Raw genomic sequence first — 8086 nt, forward strand, 5'->3', positions numbered from 1 at the left:
GCTGGGTTAATGTGTGCCTGGTGCCTGCAGCTTCTCCTTACCCTGCCCTGTGAGCTTCCTGAGGCTGTGTTAGCCTCAGCCTGATCCAATCTTCCCCTTGGGGGCTGCAACCCAGGCCCAGGCTGAATGCTTCCCACTCTCCAAAGTGCTGTGCCACAGTAACAAAAGGTTCCCGGTGCCATAGCCCTGCTCTGCCTCCTCTGGGCTCAATGCCCAGCAGCAGAAGCCATTGCAAGGCAGAGTAGATGCAAAGGTTCCTTTGCCCCTGGGGCATTCAGGAGCAGCTCTACTCACAGCAGCTATAGTTGAGCCTTATTTGCTTGGCCTCAGCCCCTGCTCTTACCCTGCCTCCTGCAGCCTGCGACTGCTTCTCCGTGGCCGAAGCAGCAAAGTGGGGAAGATCTCAGCGTTGTGCTTCATTCCCTATCAGCATTCCCAAGGGAGTCCCCAGCAGGCTTTGGCTGGGCTGCACCGCAGCCAGGTGCTTGCAGGCGTGGGGGCAATGCCTCTGCTGCAGAAACCTGCCCCTGAAATCTGAACTTTCTGCCTTGCAGTCAAACAGTGAGGAGAAGGTTCTGGAGAGCTGCCTCTGCTTGGCAGGACACTGAGCTGCTCTTGTGCCAGTGCACTGCAGTGCAGCCATGGGCTGTGGCAGCTGCCTCACTGCCTCCATGCATGGCAAGGTTCAATAACAACCTCACTGGCTCCAGAGTCTCAACGTGGGCAGTGCTGCAGGGGCCAGAGCAAGAGCCGTGACAGAATCGCTGCCAACTGCACAGCAGCAGCTGCGTGGGACAGAAGGCAGCAACAGTGCTGCTGCTGCCGGCAGCTTCAGCTCTGCAGAGGCTGAGGTGGAGCCGAGGCAGGCGGCAGCACAGGGCCTGGAGCTCAGCCGGGGCAGAGGGGGAAGAGCTGTGCCAGAGCAGAGCTGTGTGCGGGCAGAGCCTTTGCTGTGCCCTTGGCTCCTCTGCCTCTCTCTGCCCCCAGCCCCTCCCCTCTCTGCCTCCTCCCCGCCCCCCTCGCCTGCCCCCTTCCCTCCCCCCTCCCATCCCACCTGTAGAACTCCGACCCCACCCCCATCCTGCCTACCCCGCCCCACCCACCCGCCTGTCTAACTCCGCCCCCAACCACAACCTAACTCCGCCCCCACTCCCCCCACTTGCCTAACTCCGCCCCCACCACCCCTCCACCTGACTAAATCTGCGCCCACCCCCCCACCTGCCTAACTCCGCCCCCACCCCTTCCTAACTCCGGCCCACACCCCCCCGCCTGTCTAACTCCGCCCCCACCCCGCGCCTGTCTAACTCCGCCCCCACCCCCCCCGCCTGTCTAACTCCGCCCCCACGCCCCAGCCTGTCTAACTCCGCCCCCACCCCCCGCCTGTCTAACTCCGCCCCCACCCCCCCGCCTGTCTAACTCCGCCCCCACGCCCCAGCCTGCCTAACTCCGCCCCCACCCTACCGCCTGTCTAACTCCGCCCCCAACCCCCACCTAACTCCGCCCCCACTCACCCCGCTTGCCTAACTCCGCCCCCACACCCTGCCTAACTCCGCCCCCCCGCCTGACTAACTCCGCCCCCACCCCCCAGCCTGTCTAACTCCGCCCCCACCCCCAGCCTGTCTACCTCGGCCCCCACCCCCCGCCTGTCTACCTCCGCCCCCACCCCCCGCCTGTCTAACTCCGCCCCCAACCCCCACCTAACTCCGCCCCCACTCCCCCCGCCTACCTAACTCCGCCCCCACCCCCCAGCCTGTCTAACTCCGCCCCCACCCCCCGCCTGTCTACCTCCGCCCCCACTCCCCCTCCTGCCTGACTCCGCCCCCACCTCCCCGCCTGCCTAACTCCGTCCCCATCCCCCCGCCTGTCTAACTCCGCCCCCAACCCCCACCTAACTCCGCCCCCACCGCCCTCCTGTCTAACTCCGCCCCCACCCCCCCGCCTGCCTAACTCCGCCCCCAACCCCAACCTAACTCCGCCCCCACCCCCTCCTGTCTACCTCCGCCCCCACCCCCTCGCCTGCCTAACTCCGCCCCCACCCCCCCGCCTGTCTAACTCCGCCCCCACCCCCCAGCCTGCCTAACTCCGCCCCCACCCCCGCCTACCTAACTCCGCCCCCCACCCCCCCGCCTAACTCCGCCCTCAACCACCACCTAACTCCGCCCCCCAACCCCCACCTGTCTAACTCCGCCCCCACCCCCCCGACTGCCTAACTCCACCCCCACCCCTCCTTCTGACTAACTCCGCCCCCACCCCCCACCTAACTCCGCCCCCACCCCCCCGCCGGTCTAACTCCGCCCTCAACCACCACCTAACTCCACCCCCACCCCCCGCCTGTCTAACTCCGCCCCCACCCCCCCGCCTGCCTAACTCCGCCCTCACCCCCCCGCCTGTTAAACTCCGCCCCCGCCCTCCACCTGTATAACTCCTCCCCCACCCCCCCCACCTGACTAACTCCACCCCCACCCCTCCTTCTGACTAACTCCGCCCCCACCCCCCGCCTAACTCCGCCCACACCCCCCCGCCTATCTAACTCCGCCCTCAACCACCACCTAACTCCACCCCCACCCCCCGCCTGTCTAACTCCGCCCCCACCCCCCCTCCTGTCTAACTCCGCCCCCACCCCCCCGCCTGTTAAACTCCGCCCCCACCCCCCGCCTGTCTAACTCCTCCCCCACCCCCCCCACCTGACTAACTCCACCCCCACCCCACCTGTCTACCTCCGCCCCCACCCCCCAGCCTGCCTAACTCCGCCCCCCACACCCTCGCCTGACTAACTCCGCCCCCAACCACCACCTAACGCCTCCCCCACCCCCCCCATCTGACTAACTCCGCCCCCAACCCCCCGCCTGTCTAACTCCGCCCCCACCCCCCGCCTGCCTAACTCCGCCCCCACCCCCCCGCCTGTCTACCTCCGCCCCCACCCCCCCGCCTGCCTAACTCCGCCTCCACCCCCCAGCCTGTCTAACTCCGCCCCCAACCCCCCGCCTGTCTAACTCCGCCCCCACCCCCCGCCTGTCTAACTCAGCCCCCACCCCCCCGCCTGCCTAACCCCGCCCCCATCCCCCCTCCTGCCTAACTCCACCCCCCAACCCCCGCCTGCCTAACTCCACCCCCACCTGGCCTGTGTAACTCCGCCCCCACCACCTAGCCTGCCTAACTCCGCCACCACACCCTGCCTAACTCCGCCCCCCACCCCCCGCCTGTCTAACTCTGCCCCCAACCCCCACCTAACTCCGCCCCCACTCACCCCGCTTACCTAACTACGCCCCCACACCCTATCTCCGCCCCCACCACCTAGCCCAACTCCGCCCCCACACCCTGCCTAACTCCGCCCCCCACACCCCCGCCTGTCTAACTCCGCCCCCAACCACCACCTGACTAACTCCGCCCCCACCCCCCAGCCTGCATAACTCCGCCCACACCCCCCCGCCTGTCTAACTCCGCCCCCACCCCCCAGCCTGTCTAACTCAGCCCCCAGCCCCCAGCCTGCCTGACACCGCACCCACCCCCCCGCCTGTCTAACTCCGCCCCCACCCTCCCGCCTGCCTAACTCCGCCCCCAACTCCCACCTAACTCCGCCCCCATCGCCCTGCCTGCCTAACTCGCCACCAACCCCCGCCTACCTAACTCCGCCCCCACCCCTGCCTAACTCCGCCCCCCACCCCCCCGCCTGTCTAACTCCGCCCTCAACCACCACCTAACTCCGCCCCACCCCCCCGCCTACCTAACTCCGCCCCCACCCCCCCGCCTGCCTAACTCCGCCCCCACCCCCCGCCTGCCTAACTCCGCCCCACCCCCCCGCCTGCCTAACTCCGCCCCCACCCCCCCGCCTGCCTAACTCAGCCCCCACACCCTGCCTAACTCCGCCCCCCCACCCCCCCGCCTGTCTAACTCCGCCCCCAACCACCACCTAACTCCTCCCCCACCCCCACCTGACTAACTCCGCCCCCACCCCCCCCACCTGTCTAACTCCGCCCCCACCCCCGCCTGTCTAACTCCGCCCCCACCCCCCAGCCTAACTCCGCTCCCACCCCCCAGCCTGCCTAACTCCGCCCCCCACACCCCCGCCTGACTAACTCCGCCCCCAACCACCACCTAACGCCTCCCCCACCCCCCCATCTGACTAACTCCGCCCCCACCCCATCTGTCTACCTCCGCCCCCACGCCCCCGCCTGTCTAACTCCACCCCCACCCCCCAGCCTGTCTGACTCCGCCCCACCCCCCCGCCTGCCTAACTCCACCCCCACCCCCCGCCCCTCTACCTCCGCCCCCACCCCCCCGCCCCTCTCTCTGACTCCGCCCCCACCCCCTCCGCCGGCTGGGCGGTAGGAGGCAGAGAGGAGCAGGGCAGGGGCAGAGAAAGGGGCAGGAAGAAAAGGGCCGAGAGAGAGGCAGAGCAGCAAAGGCAGCTGCAGCTCTTTCCCTCTGCCCCAGCTTAGCTCCGGGCACTCTGCTGCCGCCTGCCCCTGCCCCACCTCAGCCTCTGCAGCAGCCCTGCTGTGCCCCCAGCAGCTTCCCTCCCGCTGCTCCCCACCGCTGCCTAGGCCAGCACAAAGCTCAGCTTTCAGCTTTTTCATCCAGTCCTGCAGCTCAGCTCAGTGCAAAATGTCTGCTGCTGCCTGCAGCTTCTCCTGACCCTGCCCTGTCAGCTTCCTGAGCCTGGGCCAGCCTCACCCTGAGCCGCTCTGCCCCTTGGGGGCTGCAGCCCAGGCCCAGGCTGAATGCTTCCCACTCTCCAAACTACACCCTCCAGCTCTCCAGAGTAACCTTTTGTTGCTGTGGCACAGCCCTGCCCTGCCTCCTCTGGGCTCAGTGCCCAGCAGCAGAAGCCACTGCAAGGCAGAGTAGATGCAAAGGTTCCTCCACCCCTGGGGCACTCAGGAGCAGCTCCAGAGCTGAGCCTTACTTGCTTGGCCTCAGCCCCTGCTCTCACCCTGCCTCCTGCAGCTGCTGCAGCTCAGCTGAGGCCAGCAGCCTGCGACTGCTTCTCCGTGGCCCAAGCAGCAGAGTGGGGAAGATCTCAGCCTTGTGCTTCATTAGCAGTGGGGAGAGGGACATGGAGTCCCCAGCAGGCCAGGTGCTGCTGCCTCTCACTCCTCTCCTTGCTCAAACCTGCAGGGGGCCCAGCAGAGCGAGGGAGGTTCCTCTCCCTTCCTACTCCACTCTGCTGTGGCTCTGCAGAAGAAGGTGAGGCTGGAGCAGAGGCCAGAGCCAGCACAGGGCCTGCTGATCAGGTGGCACAGACTGGCCAGGGCTGTGCCAAACCAGAGCAGTCTTCTGGCAGAGCTTTTGTTGTGCTTTTTCTTTTGCCTTCTTTCTCTCCCACTCTGCATCCTGCTGCTTCTCCCTCTCACGCACACTCAGCTGCCATTCACTCTCTCTCCCCATCCCTGGCCTCAACTCTGCCTCATCCAGAAGCACCTCCAACCTGCAGGCAGCAGTTGGCCTTTGCCATGTGCCCATGCAGGCAGCACAGCTGTGCCGTGCTCCATGGGCCAGCAGTCAGGGACAGCAGCCAGCACTGCCCCCAGCACCACACCCCACACGCAGGGCCTCAGCTTTCCCTGAAGGCAGGCAGAAAAGCCTTCCTGCCCTCCCAGGGGCACTGCAGGCAGCCTGCACCTGCCAGGCCCTGTGCAGCTCTGGAAGCCCAGGGGCTGATGTGCAGAAGCACCTTGCAAGCTCCAGTGCCAGGCCTGGCTCTGCTCGCAGGCAGCTCCCTGCACGGGGGCACAGCAGAGCTGGGCTCAGCTCCGCTTCCACTCAGGGGCACTGCTGGAGAGCAGCACACAGCCAGGCCTGCTACCTTGTGCCTGCCCACGGCCAACTCTCTTTGCCACGCTCCAGCCAGGAATGCCTCCCTGCAGCTTGCCATCGAGGCCAGGTCCTCCGGCTCTGGGCAGTGGCAGTGAGTCCCTTCTGAGTCCTGGACGTTCATCTTGGGAGGTCTGCTCGCTGCAGTATGGAGCTGCACCTTCTGGCCAAGGCATCCACAGGCACTGGAGCAGGAAGGTGAGCACAGTGCAGGCAACTAAAGAACTCCTGCCACGCTCTGGGCCTCCAGGGGCAAACACCCAGCAGCACCAGAGCCCAAGGAAAGCCTGCAGCCAGAAGTACCAAATCCCTGTCCCACAGCACTGCCTCAAGTGCTGCCTGAGCTCCCAGCCTCGGCCCTGCTCCAAACTGCAGCATCCCTGCCAACTCCTTCACAAGGGTGCCATTGCCTGGCACTTGCTGCCATCTCACCACACAACTCTCAAAGCCACACAGCTGGGCAGCAGGCCAGGAGAGCAGCCTCCAGGCAGCAGAACAGAGGAACTCATCTCTCCCAGGCTCTCCAGGAGCACCTCGCCTCCAAACCGCCCCACACCAACCCCCAAGCAACCAGGCTCTGACTGGCTTACCGAGGCAGCAGCTTGCAGGTCTTTATGAAGGGCTGCAGTGCTCCTGGCTTGCTCCTGGGCTGTGCTGCTCAGCCTGCAATGTTCACCTTGGACCCTGACAAGCAAGCACAGGCCTCAGCACAGAGGTGCACAAGAGCACCAAGCCCCAGAGAAGCCTGGGACACAACCTCCCCTACAGCAAAAGCAGCTCTGGCCACCCTGTGCTGCCTTGCTGGGACACAAGAACACAGAGGGCAGAGCCTGGCTCCACTCGGAGCTCCTCACCGCTGCAGGCCTCCTGCCAGCTCTTGGACAGACGCAGTTCCCCTGCAGGCATCCTCCAGGTGGCCCTGCGGGTTCTGCCCTGCTGTGTCAGACCCAGAAGCAGTGCTGGGAAATAAACACACCTGTCCTCCTGCTCCAGTGATGGACAAAGGGACCTCACTCTCAGGCACCTCTCTAACTGCAGGCCCCAGGCTCACAAAACAAAGCTGAGTCACTCCCAGGTCACTCCCTCTGCTCTTGGGGCACAGTTGGCTCGAGTGCACTCAGACAGCTGTAGGGCAGCCACCTGCTGCCAAGAGAGAGGCTTTCTCCATACCTTAGCTTCAGATCTCTCCAGCTCCTCCTGCAAACTGACATTCTCCCTCTGCAGCTCACTGCTCTCCTGCTGCAGGCAGCTGCTGGAAAGCTTCTGGGCTTCGTGGCAGGACTCTGCCAGAGGCTGCACTCTGCCAGCGTGCACAAGCTCCTGCTGCAGCTGCAGGACCTTCTGTTACAGAAACGGAGTTCCATGAGCAGGGAGAGGTCAGGCAGAAGCACACAGGAGGAAAGAGGCTTTGACTCAAGGCACTGTGTCATTACCTGGCTCTTCAAAGTGCTCAGCAGAGCAGGGCAGGCGACTCTGCCCTTCCACTGCACTCTGCTGTGGCTCCTCCTCACCTGCTGCATCCAGCTCCCCAGCACAGGGAAGGCATCAACCAGTTAAGAGCGGGGCCAGAGAAGGCCACAGAAGGAGACAGGGAGCTGGAACAGCTCTGCCACAAAGGAAGGCTGAGCTACAGCTCTTCAGCTTCGCCTGAAGCAGGCTGCTGGGGGATGTCATTGCAGCCTTTCAAGGGAGAGAGATGGAGAGAGAGACGTTAGCGAGGGCTGCAGGGACAGGACAGGGCCTGTAGGTGGCATGGGCAGGAGCTGGGGGCTGCAACCGTGCAGCTGATGGATGGAGGTTCCTCTCCCCTCCCAGTGCCCTCTCTGCAGGCAGAGGACAGCAGCAATGGTTTGCAGCTCTACTGAGGGCTTTCTGCTTGAGGCTCTGCCCCTTGGACTCTGGCCTGACTCTGAAGGACGCCAGCAATGTCCATGGCTCATCTGAGCCCCTCCGAGTTCAGGGATCCCCTAAGGGGCTATGGAGAGGCCGACAAAGGCAGCCAGAGCCTGGCCCCAGCTGGGAAAATCCCCTCAGCTGTGCCCGTGCTGCCCTTTGCCGGCTCTGCCAGCCGAGGCCGTGGCAGCTTTGCCACGGGGCACTGCCCACCCCCACTGCTCCTTCGCCCCCAGCCTCTGGGCGCCGACTCTCTGCCACTCGCCTCTGCCGGCTGGGAGAAGCAGAGGCGATGCAGGCTGCCGCCGCTGGCGTCTCGCTGCCGCTGGGCTCCACCGGCAGCCACCGTCGCCGAGCACCGCGGCCGGACGCCTGCAGG

General features: G+C 65.7%; 1 long non-coding RNA gene across 3 annotated transcripts; it reads right to left on the reverse strand.

Annotated features, from left to right (window-relative positions):
* Window positions 1-4439: 4439 nt before the first annotated feature.
* Window positions 4440-8086, reverse strand: LOC135174466 (uncharacterized). 3 transcript variants are annotated; one of them, XR_010301901.1, is made up of 5 exons: window positions 7973-8086; window positions 7248-7494; window positions 6985-7155; window positions 6405-6498; window positions 4440-5999 (listed from the first exon to the last, which is right to left on the reverse strand). It is a non-coding gene; the product is annotated as an uncharacterized LOC135174466 (long non-coding RNA). The 3 variants fall into 3 exon arrangements; XR_010301902.1 differs by lacking the exon at window positions 7973-8086 and having other exon boundaries at window positions 6985-7152; window positions 7248-7774; XR_010301900.1 differs by lacking the exon at window positions 7973-8086 and having other exon boundaries at window positions 7248-7774.

Source organism: Pogoniulus pusillus, unplaced genomic scaffold (genome assembly GCF_015220805.1).
Source record: "Pogoniulus pusillus isolate bPogPus1 unplaced genomic scaffold, bPogPus1.pri scaffold_66_arrow_ctg1, whole genome shotgun sequence".
NCBI classification, from domain to species: Eukaryota; Metazoa; Chordata; class Aves; order Piciformes; family Lybiidae; genus Pogoniulus; species Pogoniulus pusillus.